Raw genomic sequence first — 18949 nt, 5'->3', positions numbered from 1 at the left:
GCAATGACTGCTGTGTTTCATGACATGATACATAAAGAAATCGAGGTGTACGTCGATGATGTGATCATCAAATCTTGGCGTCAGGAGGACCATGTAGCAGACTTAAGGAGATTTTTCCAAAGACTCCGGAGGTATGATATCAAGCTTAACCCGGCCAAATGCGCATTCGGGGTTCCATCAGGAAAGCTGCTAGGATTCATTGTCAGTCGACGGGGGATTGAGTTAGACCCATCCAAAATTGAATCCATCCGAGATTTGCCACTGCCAAGGAACAAAACAGAGGTAATGAGTTTGCTGGGTAGACTCAATTATATCAGCAGGTTCATCGCTCAACTCACCGCAACTTGTGAGCCCATATTCTGGCTGCTGAGAAAGGATGCTGCGGTAGGTTGGACGACAGAGTGTCAGGAGGCCTTCGACCAAATCAAAGGGTATCTGTCTAATCCACCCGTATTGGTCCCACCTAAGCCAGGGAAGCCCTTAATTCTTTATCTGACGGTCCTGGAAAATTCATTTGGTTGTGTGCTGGGGCAACATGATGAGACAGGAAGGAAGGAGCAGGCCATCTACTATCTTAGCAAGAAATTCACAGTACATGAGGTCAAATACACTCAACTCGAGAAAATATATTGCGCCCTAACTTGGGTAGCTCAGAAGTTGAAACACTACCTGTCTTCATATACTACTTATCTCATATCCCGTTTGGACCCATTGAAATATATCTTTCAGAAACCTATGCCCACGGGAAGGTTGGCAAAATGGCAAATTCTGCTCACAGAGTTTGATATCGTCTATGTGACGAGGACAGCCATGAAAGCCCAGGCGCTGGCTGATCATTTGGCAGAGAACCCCGTTGATGAAAAGTACGAGCCTTTAAGAACATACTTTCCCGACGAGGAGGTAATGCATACTAATGAGATGGAATTAATTGAGGAACCGGGTTGGAAGCTTTTCTTCGATGGAGCTGCAAACGCAAAAGGGGTTGGAATAGGAGCAGTACTCATTTCTGAAACAGGACGCCATTATCCTGTTACGGCTCAACTACGCTTCTATTGCACCAATAATATGGCCGAGTATGAAGCTTGCATCTTGGGCCTGCGCTTAGCTGCTGACATGGATGTCCAAGACGTCTTGGTCTTGGGAGACTCGGACCTCTTGGTACATCAAATTCAGGGTGAATGGGAAACACGAGATCTAAAACTCATACCATACCGACAATGCTTGCATGATCTGAGCAAGCAATTTCGATCGGTGAAGTTCAAACACATCCCGAGAGTTCACAATGAGGTTGCGGATGCCTTGGCCACCTTAGCATCAATGCTGCACCACCCTGACAAAATGTATGTTGATCCTCTGCACATCCAGGTCCGTGATCAGCACGCCTACTGCAATGCCATAGAAGAAGAAGCAGATGGCGAACCCTGGTTTCATGATATCAAGGAATACCTCAGAATGGGGATATATCCAGAACATGCCTCTGGAGACCAAAAAAGAGCCCTTCGGCGTTTGTCGAATGGTTTCTTCTTCAGCGGAGGAGTATTGTACAAAAGAACCCCGGATTTGGGATTGTTGAGATGCATAGATGCCAGTCAAGCAACGACGGTTATGGCAGAGGTACATGTTGGAGTTTGTGGACCACACATGAGCGGATATGTATTGGCAAGAAAGATCCTTCGAGCAGGGTGTTATTGGCTCACCATGGAACACGACTGTATCACTTTCGTGAGGAAATGCCATCAGTGCCAGGTACATGGAGATTTGATTCATTCTCCGCCAACAAAGTTACATACGATGTCAGCACCCTGGCTATTTGTGGCGTGGGGCATGGATGTCATTGGGCCCATCGAGCCGTCAGCATCCAACGGTCATAGGTTCATTCTAGTGACCATTGATTACTTCACCAAATGGGTTGAGGCTAAAACTTTCAAATCGGTAACCAAAAAGGCAGTGGTGGATTTTGTGCACTCCCATATCATCTGCAGATTTGGGATCCCAAAAGTAATCATTACGGATAACGGTGTGAATCTTAACAGCAGCCTGATGATAGAGGTATGCCAACAATTCAAGATTACGCACCGCAATTCCACCCCATATCGTCCCAAGGCAAATGGAGCGGTCGAAGCAGCCAATAAGAACATCAAGAAGATACTGCGAAAGATGGTGGAAGGGTCCAGACAATGGCACGAGAGATTACCCTTTGCTTTGTTGGGTTACCGCACTACTGTCCGCACTTCCATAGGCACAACTCCTTATTTGTTGGTATACGGAACTGAGGCCGTAATACCATCGGAAGTCGAAATTCCGTCCCTCCGAATTGTCGCTGAGGCCGGGATTAATGATGATGAATGGGTCAAAGCTCGATTGGAACAGTTGAGCCTGATAGATGAGAAAAGATTGGCAGCAGTGTGCCATGGTCAGCTGTACCAGAAGAGAATGGCAAGAACATATAATAAGAAGGTGCGCCCCAAAAAGTTTGAAGTAGGGCAGCAGGTATTGAAGAAGATCCTCCCACATCAGGTCGAGGCAAAAGGCAAATTCGCCCCAAATTGGCAAGGGCCTTATATCGTGACCAGAGTATTGTCCAACGGTGCCTTGTGTTTGACAGATGTCGAAGGTAGATGTGTCGACATGGCTATCAATTCAGATGCAGTCAAGAGATATTATGCGTAATTTCTTTAATTATGGCAATTTTGGTTTATTTGTTTGTATTTGGCATTTATTGGATAATGAGATGACGGAGGCAATTCTTTCTTCTATCCAAACACTTTTAACCATTGCTTCCCCCTTTGAGCCTTAAGTTATTCTTTCATACCCCTCTTTTGGAATCACTAATGGAAAAGACAAAAAAAAAAAAATGAAAAGAAGGAAAAGAAAAAAAAGGAAGATAAAATCATAAGAAATACAAAACCGTGGGAACTACGTTTGACCTGATTCCTCAAAGAGGATACGTAGGCGCCTCACGGCTCGGTCATAGTATGCATCATAGTGAATATAGGATGCATAATGTACATAGTGTGCATAATAGGCACAGTGTGCGTAACGCACATAGCGCAACATAAGTGTAAAAAATAAATTCCCCAAGCAAGAAAACTGGGGCAGAGGGTATGTTTCAAGTTCCAACAAAGGTTTGATTCCAAAGTTGTAGTACATCACCCATCAAATTATTTTCATGTTTATAGCCTTTCTTTAGCCCCACACCAAAACCAACATCGACGTCCAAAAGACCTCCCGATCAATATCCAAGAGATGCCAAGTCAGGCAAATAAGGCCGAGAATAATACACCGATCCCCAGCAAAGAAGAGGATCATAAGACTGGGATTGAATTGATGGTCAAAGGGATCTCCAGAAGAGAGGGTCGTATCGACAACACCCCAATTCTTCAATTAAGAAATAAAATGAGAGAGTCTTATCGGTGAAAACCTTCACAGGCACCGAAAGGCGACGTAAGATGAGAGATATGAAATGAGAGAGTCTTATTGGTGGAAACCTTCACAGGCGCCATAAGGCGCCGGGAGATGAGAGAAAAGAGAGAGTCTCATTAGTGAAAACCCCTCGAAGGGCACTATGAGGCGACAAGACAGATCAACAAAAGCTACCACATTCGCAACGAAATGGACACTCATTTATCATCCCCAGCAAGTCAGACCATCAGGCAAATCGATTGATACAAATAGACTGGGTCGGGAATCTATGGTGCACGTCATGATCACGGGGACCAGTCATGTCCTCCAGATAAGTCCTTCTGAGTTTCTCTTCCCACCAAATATTGGTTCAGAAAGATTTTCGCCTTTTTCTATCTTTTATTTCTCTTCCTAAAAGTTGTCTTGAAAAGGATTTTTCAAAGCTTACTACCAGAGACCGAAGGGGAATTCATCCAATGCAGGACAACACAAACAGTCTTAAAGGCCGGTCCTAGGCAATGCAGTGATCGTGCCCGGCAGTTTTGGAGGAAGTAAGATCCTAAAGGGAGTGGTTTCGGGAGTTAAAAGCAGATTCCCACAGCATGTGCTTAAAGAAAAAGCAGAAAAGGGAACAAATTGAAAACCAGCCCCAGCAGGCTAGAGACCCCCAGCATGCAATTTTGTCCACTAACCAATTATGGGGACATAGAGCAAGAAAAGGGGAAGAGAGGAAAAATCATCCGCTGGAAAGGCACCCTCTACCACCACGATTAAAACTAATTAAATCCTTTTGTCTGCTGCAGGAAAACAAAGGATTGATGATGGCAGCGAGATGCAACGCCAGGGAAGTCACCAAAAACCGGGGCAGAAAATTTTCTGCCAATTGTCAAAAAAAATTCTCGGAAGAACGGGGAAACAATTTCAAATACATTTAAGTTCTAGGTCGCCCACCAGTATAATGCGGGAATACATTTAAGTTCTAGGTCGCCCACCAGTATAATGCGGGAATACATTTAAGTTCTAGGTCGCCCACCAGTATAATGCGGGAATACATTTAAGTTCTAGGTCGCCCACCAGTATAATGCGGGAATACATTTAAGTTCTAGGTCGCCCACCAGTATAATGCGGGAATACATTTAAGTTCTAGGTCGCCCACCAGTATAATGCGGGAATACATTTAAGTTCTAGGTCGCCCACCAGTATAATGCGGGAATACATTTAAGTTCTAGGTCGCCCACCAGTATAATGCGGGAATACTTTTAAGTTCTAGGTCGCCCACCAGTATAATACGGGAATACATTTAAGTTCTAGGTCGCCCACCAGTATAATGCGGGAATACATTTAAGTTCTAGGTCGCCCACCAGTATAATGCGGGAATACATTTAAGTTCTAGGTCGCCCACCAGTATAATGCGGGAATACATTTAAGTTCTAGGTCGTCCACCAGTATAATGCGGGAATACATTTAAGTTCTAGGTCGCCCACCAGTATAATGCGGGAATACATTTAAGTTCTAGGTCGCCCACCAGTATAATGCGGGAATACTTTTAAGTTCTAGGTCGCCCACCAGTATAATGCGGGAATACATTTAAGTTCTAGGTCGCCCACCAGTATAATGCGGGAATACTTTTAAGTTCTAGGTCGCCCACCAGTATAATGCGGGAATACTTTTAAGTTCTAGGCCGCCCACCAGTATAATGCGGGAATACATTTAAGTTCTAGGTCGCCCACCAGTATAATGCGGGAAATACATTTAAGTTCTAGGTCGCCCACCAGTAAAATGCGGGAATACATTTCAGCTCTAGATTTTGGAATCAGTAACCCCACCTGAAGACGGAAGGTTGCAACAGAGGTCCCCCAAGCAGTATACAATAAAATCCCCAGCACCAAGAAGCAGAAAGCTGCAAAGGCAAGCGCGCAATTCAAAAGGAAGAAGGAACGCGTCTCAAAAGAAGCAGTTTGGGAACGTTGTAGCATGCCCAACATAACAAATTTGATAAAGGAAGCCAGACCACTGAAGAAACCATTGAAAGATTTAAAGAAGAAAGCCATGTTCCCAGCAAATCAAGCAAAGTGATGAAAACTGGCATCCAGAAAAGGCGAAGGACCAGCATCATCTCCCAAGTTCACAAAATAAGGGCATCAGAGGAAAGCGTTAGCCGACAAGAAAGCAAGGCAACAAGAACAAGTTGAAGATAGATGAGATCTCATACCCTAACTTAGCTTCTTGTTTTTCCTTTCAAGAACAATGTAACAAGGAGATCGGTTGAGCGGTAGCATCCTACAGCGGCAGGCAACAGCGCACAACAACAGCAAGCACTACAGTGACACGGTAGTCCCAGCTACCAAAGTTTCCCGAAATACATTGACCTGATTCCTGTTTAGCCCAGGATATGTAGGAAACCTCTGAAGCAAAGGTTCGGTCAAATCTTTTTCAAAAAATGCTTCACACGGAGTACTCGGACGAGCAAAAATCGCCCGCTTTATCTTTGCGCGAAAACCCTTCGTGTCCTCGTGCAAAGAGGGGCAGCTGTAAGCACGTGATTTTTGCTTCACGGGCAATCACTCCAAAAGAAAACAAAAATAGTGACCAGTGACCTCGCTGTACAAATTCCCAATTTTTTTCATGACATGTGCTGCTAGTCATTTGTGGTTCGGCCCGTGTTGCAATTAATCTTACAAAAAACAAAAAAAATAAAATAAGAACATCGTGGGTAATCAGGCCGTAGTCCGGTTTTAAGAGAAAATTCACAAAAAATATGCAGCTTTTACTCTAGGCTGTGATTTAACCATTTTTAAAATTCTAATATGTGTGTTTATTGTTGTAGGTGTTACACAATATGTGTGTAAGTTTATTTTAATTATTTGCATTGTTTTTAGGAATTTTTGGTTAATTTGTTGAAATTAAAAAGGAAAGGAAAATCTGATTGGGCCCCAAAACGAGGCCCAAAACCAAAGCACTGATCCAGTCCAAGACGAGCCTGCCCAAGCACGGACTCAAACGACGCCGTATCGGCGTCCCTATTGAAGCCGTTGATCTGATTCAAACGAACGGTCCAGATCAGGCTGTTCAACTCACCTCAACGACGTCGTTTCAGGCAAGTTGATCTGAGCCGTCCAACCCCATTGATCCAACGGTCCCTGGCTTCCCTCATGACCCGACCTATTTAGCCGGTTCAACCCAACCCCTCACCTAAACCAAAACGACCCCGTTCCCATACCAAACGACCCCGTCCTGTTACCCACCAATAGATCTAAGCCGTTCAGATCACTTGATCTAACGGCTTCAATCTCTCTTCCCCTTCCGTATATAAACTTGGCCCTTCACCCCACGCCCCCTATCCGAACCCCCCTTCAGTCATCTCCTTCCCCAAGCCCTGAAACCCCCAAACCCTAACGCCGCCCTAGTTTCCCTTTCACTAGAACCCGGCGGCATGAACGCCGGTGACCACCCCCTTCACACCCTTGAAACATCCAACCACCCTGAACACGAATCTACTAACCTTGTACCTAGAATCACCTTCCATCGTCTCGAATCTGGATTTGAAGATTCGAGACGAAACTCGATCTATACCAAACCACCCCATCTTCATACCAGACACTCCTCGGACCCTCCTCGTGACCAAACCAGACTAGGTTTGGTCCGAATCTACCCACAACTCCTAAAAAACCAGATCTGAAAATCCAAAACCTAGAACACGGATAGCCTTGGAATCCAGCCGGCCTTAACAAGGGTTTGAGGTTTAATGGACCTTAACCAAGGTGTTCTCATGTCAGAACACCCTGGTTAAAATTTGTTCGGCCTCAAATGGTCAAAGTTGAGTCAGATTTGGGTCAGTTTGGTTTAAACATTTTTCGGTAAGTTTTCCTTTCCCTTTGTTTAGTTCTAATTAAGTTGTCAGCATGTTTCGTTATGTTTGTTTGTTCTTTTTGTTATTTTTTCTGATTTCTTCCATCTCTGTCAAAGACCTTTTATTTGGTCAATTGTTTTCTGTGTGTGATTTGAATGTATCCTATGATAAACATGTTCGATTAGGATAGTCGTCGCATAAATAATTCATATAGGTTCCCTGTAATTGAACAAAAGTTGTCTGATGCCTTTTGGGTCCCTGTACGTATCGTTTATGTGAACGATTGATTATTACCTATTGTATTTAGTATAGTCGACTCGATAAACCTCGTCGATTAGTTTTCTATAACTAATGGATCAAATGAACTAATAGTTTCACGTGACTAATTGAACCTTGTCACTGACTGAATGCCCGGCATCGTCAGAAATGAGTTTGTTTGCATTGCAAAAATGATTGAAAAGGTTCAGTCCAGGGCAGTCCTGAATTTGAACTTTCATGAGTTCAGAATGCCCTGATGCTGCAATGGGCAGGGCAGTAATAAGCAAGGCTTAACAAGGGTAGTCTGGGGTTTGAAAAGAACAAAAAGGCTTAGTTTAAATGAGCTGAAAAGTAGGGTACTAATTTGGGATTAAACTAATACCAATGGGGAACAAGACACAAGAGTATGGAGTTTAAAATGAATACTTAAATGAACCCATAACTCTTGATTAAAGAAAAGCCAGGCGTGGGGAACAAAAGGGCTGGCATCAAAAGATGCTTAAGCATGGGTTTAAAGAGTATGGGCAGTCTGCAAGTGGGAGGATCCAGGCAGCTTAGCTGCACTGGGTCGTTTGGCTTATAAATAGGCCATTTCAGAACTTAAAATGGGCTGGAAAATTTTGAGTCTTAAGAGAGGTCTTGTGAGCTTAAAGAAAAACTGAAAACATAAGGAAATTTCTAGTAAACACTGTAACCAAAACACTGTCTGAAAGCTACATAAGAGTTTGTATTTGGTCAAGTTGTCTCGGCCAAGTTCTGTTGTTTGCACTGATTGAGCTGCTTGTGATTGTTGGACTGCTGGTGTTGCTGCATAGAACACTCTGTTACTTCTGTTTGTTTCATTACTCTTTCTGGGATTACTTGTTTGGTGCTCGACCATCTGCTGGTTTTCTTTGTTCTGGAAACTGTTGCTGGTTGTCTGTGGACTGTGGAAAACACTTGTGGTTGTTGGCTTGTTGCTGTGTTGTTGCTGTGTATCTGTTGTTGCTGTGTTTATTGCATACTGCCCAGCTGATCATTCCTTTCTTCTTTTGTTCTTCTATACCAGGTACACAACTAATATTGTCAATGTAATTTGAAGTTGAGTATGAATACAAAGAAAAGGGTTGAAGATCATTTATTTATGTATAGCCTGTACACTGAATGATCCGGGATGTATGATAGCTTGTATTTTGTTCGGATACTGGGTTAGCTTTAACACATAGCAACTGTATATGTAGGGTAATTTGACATCCAATTGTATATGCAGGCTGGTAGATAAAAGCATGCCCAATGCAATAGGTTGTATCTTAGATTTAGTTTAATGGTGTAGTATAATTCTGTAATGTATGCCAAGCATGAAAATCGTACTCTACTAGTTAAGTTCTTTCCTTTCCGATAAACTGTTTCATATAACTGGTAAACCATGTTTTAAGATAAAGAACACATAGCTTGCAATCTCAACCTTGCGAAGGTCGAGCCCAGGTCAAAACGGACCAAGCAGGCCCGCATCGAACAAACCATGGCCCAGGTCTGGCCCATCACGCATGGGCTGGATTTGGGCCCGTGATTATTTGTTCGGCTGACTGTGCACGCAGCCTCGTTTCTGATTTTTAAGCATTTCTGAATTCTGTTATACATAGCTTGCAATCTCAACCTTGCGAAGGTCGAGCCCAGGTCAAAACGGACCAAGCAGGCCCGCATCGAACAAACCATGGCCCAGGTCTGGCCCATCACGCATGGGCTGGATTTGGGCCCGTGATTATTTGTTCGGCTGACTGTGCACGCAGCCTCGTTTCTGATTTTTAAGCATTTCTGAATTCTGTTATAGATAACTTGCAAGCACGTAATTAATTAGGACTATCTACTGTTTTCAATTAGTAGAGACAAACGCGACAAGAAACGTAGTTGCTATAGGATATCCTTTTAAAATAAGAACGAGATGAGCCTCGACAAAAAATAAATAAAATTGCACAAGCTGCGGGGCCCTCGTTAAATGTATATTATCGAAGCATTCAGTTTCCAGGACGGGTCGTTTAGCAAATCTCACGGCCCTCCCAGAATAATAACGCGATAGTCTCTTTAAGCGCGTACTTAATAATGTTATCTCCTTAAACTCGGGTGCACATTTATGTGACCCAAATCCAAATCTCAACGGAATCGAAATGTGTCTCTAACCACGGGTACATTGATTGTGGCGTGGTCTGAGATGCATTTCCATGACGTTGCAAATTCTTTTCATAAGGAATGAGACGAGCCTCGACAAACAAAGATGTACAAAGTGCGGGGCCCTCTAAATGTATATATATAAAAATACTTAGAATTCGGGACATGCCGTTTAGCGAATTTCATGGCTTTTCCCAAAATAATAATACGCTAGTTGCTTTAAGCGCGCCTTTAATAATTTATTTTCCTTAACTCGGGTGCACATTTATGTGACCCAAATCCAAATCTCAACCGAGTCGAGATATGTCAACAATCACGTGTACATTGATGTAACGTGATTCGAGATATGTTTTCACGACATTGCAATTCCTTGTAAAAAATAATAATAATTATGAAAGCGGTTAAAAGATAAAATTGGCACATAAGTTCATATTTGTATAAAATCAGATAATCAAGCCAAATATAATAGTTGAGGGACCGTGCTAGAACCACGGAACTCGGGAATGCCTAACACCTTCTCCCGGGTTAACAGAATTCCTTATCCAGATTTCTGGTACGCAGACTGCAATATGGAGTCATTATTGTCCTCGATTCAGGATTAAAATTGATGACTTGGGACACCCTAAATCTCCCAAGTGGCGACTCTGAAATAAATAAACAAATCCCGTTTCGATTGTCCTTTAATTGGAAAAAACTCCCCTGCCCCCCCTCGGGTGCGGAAAAATGAGGTGTGACAGAAGTGATTTGTTAATGAAGTAAGCTGTTAAGGATTGGCTTGCCTAGCTCACATTAGTAGGCACCATCACGACTTCCGAGGGTGGGAATTCTGGGTCGTGACAAGTTGGTATCAGAGCTCTAGGTTACATAGGTCTCACAACTCACGGACAAGCTTAGTAGAGTCTGAGGGATCGGTACGGAGACGTCTGTATTTATCCCCCAGAGGCTACAGAGTTAGGAAAATCTCACATTTATTCTTTCTTGTCATGCGGATTTGTTCATCAAATGCTAATTGCATTTCTACTCTGTTCTTTCGCAGATGGCGAGAACACGCGCTTCCTTATCTACCGCTCAGCAGCCCGAGCCCCCAGCAGCAACTCCCACTAGGAGCAGAGTCCGAGGTAGGGGTAGAGTTCAGCCCTAAGCAGCAGCACCGGTGGCGGAGCCTCAGGTTGATTTTGAGGAGGATGTTCCGGCCCCAGCAGTTCCGGTGGGCCCATCTCAGGTCCTAGAGGGGTTTATTGCTACCCTAGTTCTTCAGGACGCTCTGGTCCGATTGATGGGCCTCATGGAGAGTGTCACTCGAGTAGGTTTGCTTCCTGTAGCACCAACCACTTCTCAGGCTAGAGGAGGGGCTCAGACTCCTACTACACGCACTCCGAAGCAGGTAGCTCCTTAGATTCAGACTCCAGCGGTTCAGCCAGTTGGAGCAGTTCAGCCGGGTGTAGTAGCTCAGACCGGTGATGGAGCGGCTATGTCTGCCAATGCTTTGTGGAGGCTGGATAGGTTCACCAAGCTCTTCACTACTACTTTCAGCGGTGCTTCTTCTGAGGATCCCCAGGATTTTCTATATAGCTGTCACGAGGTTCTCAGGAACATGGGTATTGTTGAGACCAATGGAGTCGATTTTGCTACATTCCCCTTGTCTGGATCCGCCAAGACTTGGTGGAGGGATTATTGCTTAGCTAGGTCAGCCGGGTCGCCATCTTTGACTTGGGAGCAGCTTACAGTATTGTTTCTGGAGAAGTTTCTCCCCGTTACTTAGAGGGAGGCCTATCGGAGGCAGTTCGAGCACCTCCAGCGGGGTTCCATGACGGTCACCCAGTATGAGACCAGGTTCATCGACTTAACTCGTCATGCTCTTGTCATACTTCCTACCGAGAGAGAGAGAGAGGGTGAGGAGGTTTATTGACGGTCTTATTCAGCCGTCTTCAGATGGCCAAGGAGGCCGGGAGTGAGATCACTTTTTAGGAGGCGGCCAATGTGGCCCGCAGAGTTGAGATAGTTCTGTCGTAGGAAGATGGTCAGGGGTCGGATAAGAGGCCCCGTTATTCAGGCAGATAAAGTGGTACCTCATCTGGAGGTAGAGATTCATATGGTAGAGGCCATCCTCCTAGGCCCTTTCAGTCAGCTCTTCAGGCTTTTCACGGTGCTTCAGGTGGCCGTGGTCCTCCGATTCAGTATTCTGATCAGCAGTCCTTCAGTGCACCGCCGCTTTAGAGTTTTCAGGGTCGTCAGCCCCAGCAGCCGAGGGCTTGTTTTACTTGTGGCGACACGAGGCACATTGCTAGGTATTGCCCTCGGGCTTCAAGCAGTTCTCCGCATCAAGGTTCCCGTGCAATGGTACAGGCACCAGATGTTCCACAGCCCATCCAGCCAGCTAGAGGTGGGGCTAGAGGTGCTAGAGGTGGAGGTAGAGGTCCTAGAGGTAGAGGTAGAGGTCCTAGAGGTGGAGCTCAGGCCGCCAGAGGTAGAGGCCAGCCAGCAGCAGGCCGCTAGAGGTAGAGGCCAGCCAGCAGCAGGTCGTCCCAAAGAGGTAGTTTAGGGTGGTGGGGCCCAACCCCGATGTTATGCTCTCCCAGCCAGGCCCAAGGCTGAGGCTTCAGATGTAGTTATTATAGGTACGGTTCTGGTTTGTGATAGAGATGTTTCGGTGTTATTTGATCCAGGGTCTACATACTCGTATGTGTCATCTTATTTTGCACCGTATCTGGTCATGCCTAGTGATTCGTTGAGTATTCCTGTTTATGTGTCTACACTGGTGGGTGATTCTATTGTGGTAGATCGAGTCCATCGCTCTTGTGTAGTTGTGATTGGGGGTCTTAAGACTCGTGTGGATTTGTTGCTTCTAGACATAGTCGATTTCGATGTCATATTGAATATGGATTGGCTATCACCCTACCACGCTATCTTGGACTATCACACCAAGACTGTGACCTTAGCTTTACCAGGTATGCCTCGTTTAGAGTGGAGAGGGACTCCTGGTCATTCTACCCGTAGCGTCATTTCTTATGTTAAGGCTCGACGTATGGTCGAGAAGGGGTGCTTGGCCTATTTAGCTTATGTTCGTGATTCTAGTGCGGAGGTTTCCACTATTGATTCTGTGCCCATGGTTCGTGAGTTTCCTGAGGTATTCCCTTCAGACCTACGGGGTATGCCGCTCGACAGGGATATTGACTTTTGCATTGATTTGGCTCCGGGCACTCATCCCATTTCTATTCCACCGTATCGCATGGCCCCGCCTGAGTTGAAGGAGCAGTTGCAGGACTTGCTTGAGAAGGGTTTCATTAGACCCAGTGTTTCGCCTTGGGGTGCGCCGGTGTTGTTTATTAAGAAAAAGGATGGTTCGATGAGAATGTGCATTGATTACCGGCAGCTCAACAAGGTCACCATCAAGAATAAGTATCTACTACCGAGGATCGATGATTTGTTTGATCAGCTTCAGGGTGCCAAGGTATTTTTAAAGATCTACTTGAGATCTGGCTACCATCAGTTGAGGATTAGGGCATCCGATGTCCCTAAACAGCTTTCCGCACTCGGTACGGGCATTATGAGTTCTTGGTCATGTCATTTGGGTTGACAAATGCCCCAGCGGCTTTTATGGATTTGATGAATCGAGTGTTTAGGCCTTATTTGGACTCATTCGTGATAGTCTTCATTGATGATATTTTGATATATTCCCGCAGCTAGGAGGAGAACGAGCAACATCTCAGAGTGATTCTTCAGACTTTGAAGGATAGTCAGTTATATGGTAAGTTCTCGAAGTGTGAGTTCATGCTAAGTTCAGTTGCATTTCTGAGTCATGTTGTATCGGTAGAGGGTATTCAGGTTGATCCAAAGAATATTGAGGCAGTCAAGAACTGGCCTAGACTAACATCAGCTACAGAGATTCGGAGTTTCTTGGGATTGGCAAGCTACTATCGTCAGTTTGTGGAGGGGTTCTCATCTATTGCAGCCCCGATGACTAGGTTGACCCAGAAGGGTGCCAAGTTCAGATGATCGGACAAGTGTGAGGCAAGCTTTCAGAAGCTCAAGACAACTCTGACTACCGCACCAGTGTTGGTTTTGCCCACAGGTTCAGGGCCTTACACAGTTTATTGCGATGCTTCTCGTATTGGGCTTGGTGCAGTATTGATGCAGGATGGCAAGGTCATTGCCTATGCTTCGAGGCAGTTGAAGATTCATGAGAAGAACTAACCGGTCCATGATTTAGAGTTGGCAGCCATTGTTCACGCATTGAAGATTTGGAGGCATTATCTGTATGGCATGGCATGTGAGGTGTTCACTGATCACAAGAGTCTTCAGTATTTGTTCAAGCAAAATGAGTTGAATTTGAGGCAGAGGAGATGGTTGGAGTTGTTAAAGGATTATGATATCACCATCTTATATCACCCGGGAAAGGCCAACGTGGTGGCCGATGCTCTGAGTAGAAAGTCAGCCAGCATGGTCAGTCTTGCTTATATTTCGGTCGGTGAGAGGTCGCTTGCTGTTCAGGCTTTGGCCAATCGATTTGTGAGATTGGATATCTCTGAGCCTAGCCGCGTATTAGCTTGCACGGTCGCTCGATCTTCATTATTGGAGTGTATCCGTGATCGACAGTTTGATGATCCCCATTTGTGTGTCCTTAGAGACACGGTGCAGCGTGGAGGTGCCAAGCAGGTTACCTTAGATGATGATGAAGTTTTGAGATTGCAGGGGCGAGTTTGTGTGCCTAATGTGGATGGGCTTCGAGAGTTGATTTTAGAGGAGGCCCATAGTTCTCGGTACTCTATTCATCCAGGCGCCACGAAGATGTATCAGGATTTGCGGCAGCATTATTGGTGGCGTAGAATGAAGAAGGATATTGTTGCATATGTGGCTCGATGTTTGAATTATCAGCAGGTTAAGTATGAGCATCGGAGGCATGGTGGATTGTTTCAGAGGATTGAACTTCCCGAGTGGAAATGGGAGCGGACCACTATGGACTTCGTTAATGGACTTCCGCTGACTCGGAAGAAGTTCGACACAGTTTGGGTCATTGTTGATAGGCTGACTAAGTCAGCACATTTCATTCCTGTGGCAGTCTTCTATTCATCCGAGAGGTTAGCTGAGATATATATCCGGGAGATTGTTCGCCTTCATGGTGTGCCTGTGTCTATCATTTCGGACCGAGGTACGCAGTTTACCTCGCATTTCTGGAGAGCAGTTCAGCGAGAGTTGGGCACTCAAGTGGAGTTGAGTACAGCATTTCATCCCCAGACGGACAGCCAGTCCGAGAGGACTATTCAGGTTCTGGAGGATATGCTCTGAGCTTGTGTCATTGATTTTGGAGGTTCGTGGGATCAATTTTTGCCTTTAGTAGAGTTTGCCTACAACAACAGCTACCAGTCAAGTATCCAAATGGTTCCTTATGAGGCTTTGTATGGTAGGCGATGTTGATCTCTGGTTGGATGGTTTGAGCCGGGGGAGGCTCGGTTGTTGGGTACAGATCTGGTTCAGGAGGCCTTGGACAAGGTCAGGATCATTCAGGAGCGGCTTTGTACGGCTCAATCCAGGCAAAAGAGTTATGCAGACCGCAAAGTTCGGGATGTGGCTTTTATGGTTGGTGAGTGGGTATTGCTCCGAGTGTTGCCTATGAAGGGCATGATGAGATTCGGGAAGAAGGGAAAGCTTAACCCTAGGTTCATTGGTCCATTTGAGATTCTTGATCGAGTGAAAGAGGTGGCTTATAGACTTGCATTACCGCCTAGCTTATCAACCGTGCATCCAGTATTTTATGTGTCCATGCTTCGGAAGTATCACGGCGATCCATCCCACGTGTTAGATTTCAGTACTGTCCAGTTGGACAAGGACTTGTCTTATGAGGAGGAGCCGGTGGCTATTCTAGACCGGCAGGTCCGTTAGTTGAGATCAAAGAGTTTTCCTTCGGTTCGTGTTTAGTGGAGAATTCAGCCTCCTGAGGCATCGACCTGGGAGTCCAAGTTCGATATGCGGAGCCGTTATCCTCATCTTTTTCCCGACTCAGGTACTTCCTTCTTCTGTCCGTTCGAGGACGAACAGTTGTTTTAGAGGTGGAGAATGTGACGACCCAAAGGGTCATCACTTGCTTTCAGTTGATTTCTGTGTCTCCGAGGCCTTGAAAACCTCATTAGAGTCGCCCCGAATTGCGTGCGCAGTCCGGGTGCGTAGCCGGAAAGCTTAAATATGAAACTCTGTGAAAAACAAATGCTAAGTTTTGATGTTAAAAGGAAAATATGGGATCGCCCAAGTCAACATTTTGGGTAAACAGACTCGGATCCATGATTCAACGGTCCCGGAGGGTCCGTAGGAAAATATGGGACTTGGGCGTATGCTCGGAATCGAATTTCAAGGTTCCAAGCCCGAGAAATGAATTTTTAAGTGAAATCTTTTTGTAAATTGATTAAGAAAATTTGAAATGAAAACTGATTAGAAAGCAATGGTATCGGGCCCGTATTTTGGTTCCGCCGCCCGGCACAGGTCTTATATATGACTTGAGTCATTCCTGTGAAATTTGGTTAAAAACGGACGTCGTTTGACGCGATCCGGATCGTAATTGAGAAATTTGATGTTTAAAAGAGTTTTGAGAAATTTCAGTGATCTCGAGGTTTAATTCGATGCTCGTGATGTTATGTTGGTAATTTGATTACACGAATATGTCTGTAGGATGTTTTTGAGGTTGTGTGTATACTTAGGTTGGAGTTTCGATGGCTCAGATGAGTTTCGAGTAGGTTCCGGGATGCCTTAGGCTTAGAAAGTCAGGTGTTGCAGGTTCAGGAAGCCACAGTCTCTGAACCTTCTAGTGCGGTCCGAGAGAAATCGCGTGTGACAGCGGAGGGGCCAGCGGGGCCGTGGTTTCCTTTGTGTGGTCCGCGGTGGAAGTTGTGTGGCCGCAGTCGCCTTTGAGCGGTCCGCACAGGGTGCTCAACTGCAGGTCTTCAGGGAGGGGCCAGCGCGGTCGCAGTCGCCTTTATGCGGTCCACGGTGGAGGTTGTGCGGCCGCAGTCCATTTGATGCGGTCCGCACTGGGGGTCTAAGAGGGGTATAAATAAACGGGAATTTCAGCTATTTTTCACTTTTCAAAACCCCAAAAACATAAGAGGCGATTTTTCAAACAACCTTTCTTCTCTAAAACGTTGGTAAGTGATTTCTAACTCATTTTCTTCACTCCTTAACATCTTTTAACATGATTTCAACTTCAAATCAAATATTTTCATGGGGGAAATTGGGTGTTTTAGGTAGAACCTAGGTTTTTCTAAAATTGGGGATTTGGACCTCAATTTGAGGTCCGATTTCAAAATAAATTATAAATTTGGATTCGTGGGGGAATGGGTAATCGGGTTTTGGTCCGAACCTCGGGTTTCGACCATGTGGGATCGGGGAGTGATTTCTAACTTTTGGGTAAAACTTTAGAAAACTCATTTTCATGCATTGGGGTTGATTCATTTAGCACTTATTGATGTAATTAAGTAACTTGTGACTAGATTCGAGCGGATTGGTGGTGGAATCAAGGGGTAAAGCTATAGTTGAGACTTGAGTGGTGATCAAGGCATCGAGGTAAGTGTTTGGTCTAACCCTAGCTTGAGGGATTAGGAGTTGAGTCATACTTGCTACTTGCTTCTTGTTGAGTATGATGTATAGGCATGGTGACGAGTATCTATACGTTGGTGTCAAGCATAATCGTGAGTCTTAAATTGAAAGTCGTTGTGTTCTTAAATGACACTTGGGTGCTTTACTTAATGATCCTCGATGATTGAGCACTTTCAATAAATGAACTGAGTACATGTTGAGTTGAGATTGGTTATAGCTTATTCTCCCTTGCCGGGATGACTAATTCAATATTGTTTTTCCCTTGCCGGGAAAATTATAATATTGTTGTGTTCCCTTGCCGGGAAGTTATTATATTATTTATGTTCCCTTGCCGGGATTTCTTGTGATTGTGTGATGAAATGTAAAAGGGAGCGGGTGGTACGCCTACCACAAGATATAATGAAATAAGAGCGAGTGGTATGCCTCCACGAGATATAATGAAATGGGAGCGGGTGGTACGCCTACCACGAGATATAATAAAATGGGAGCGGGTGGTATGCCTACCACGAGATATGATGAAATGGGAGCGGGTGGTACGCCTACCACAAGATATAATGAAATGGGAGCGAGTGGTACGCCTACCACGAGATATGATAGAAATGGGAGCGGGTGGTACGCCTACCACAACATATACTGAAATGGGAGCGGGTGGTACGCCTACCACAAGATATGAGAAATGGGATCGGGTTGCACGTCTGCAATAAGATGAAACTGAAAGTGAAAGTTGCATGATTTCTCTTTATCCGTGTTAGAAGTTAAATTGTAATTTCCTTACTATTCTTTGATATTCTGTTTTATCTGCTACCCCCGGAGCATGTTTCCCCTTTCCCAGCTTTGATTGCTTATTACTTGTTTACTTTTCCACCATATAGTATATAACTGCACAGGTTTATCCGGAGTTTGGTCCTAGCCTCGTCACTACCTCGTCGGAGTTTGTCCAGACACTTACCAGCACATGGGGTCGGTTGTGCTGATACTACACTCTGCGCTTTTTTGCACAGATCCAGGTCTTGGACAGCAGCAGTAGCTCGGGAGCCAGCTTTCAGTCCAGTGAGACACCAAGGTAGCCTTGCAAGCGTCCGCAGACCCGGCGTCTCATCTATCTTTATTTCAGTCTGTTATCTCATGTATTCGAGATAAACAGTTTATATTTTTCTTTCGAACGGTTGTATTTAGTACTCTTAGAAGTTCGTGAGTAATATGACACCAGTTCTTGGGTAGAGGCATATGTTGATTTCCGTATTATTGTTCAGTTTCTTTAATTTAAGTCTTTCGTATATTCATTAAATTCCGTTGGGTTCATGCTATCACTGATATTCATTAAAAGAAGTGATTTGTTAATGAAGTAGTTAAGGATTTGCTTGTCTAGCTCACATTAGTAGGCGCCATCACGACTCCCGAGGGTGGGAATTCCGGGTCGTGACAATCTATATGTCTCTAATTCTTAAACACACACACACACACACACACACACACACACACACACACATATATATATATATATATATATATATATATATATATATATATATATATATATATATATATATATATATAACTTATTTATGGAATTCAATTCTAAATTAAATTCTACAACTTAGTTGGCATTTTAAAATAAAAACATGTAACTCATTTATGGAATTCAATTCTAAAATAAAAACATGTAACTCATTTGTGGAATTCAATTCTAAATTGAATTCTATAACTTAG

The sequence above is a fragment of the Nicotiana tabacum genome, chromosome 1 (genome assembly GCF_000715075.1).
Source record: "Nicotiana tabacum cultivar K326 chromosome 1, ASM71507v2, whole genome shotgun sequence".
NCBI lineage: Eukaryota > Viridiplantae > Streptophyta > Magnoliopsida > Solanales > Solanaceae > Nicotiana > Nicotiana tabacum.
Note: the sequence above shows the minus strand (reverse complement) of the source record.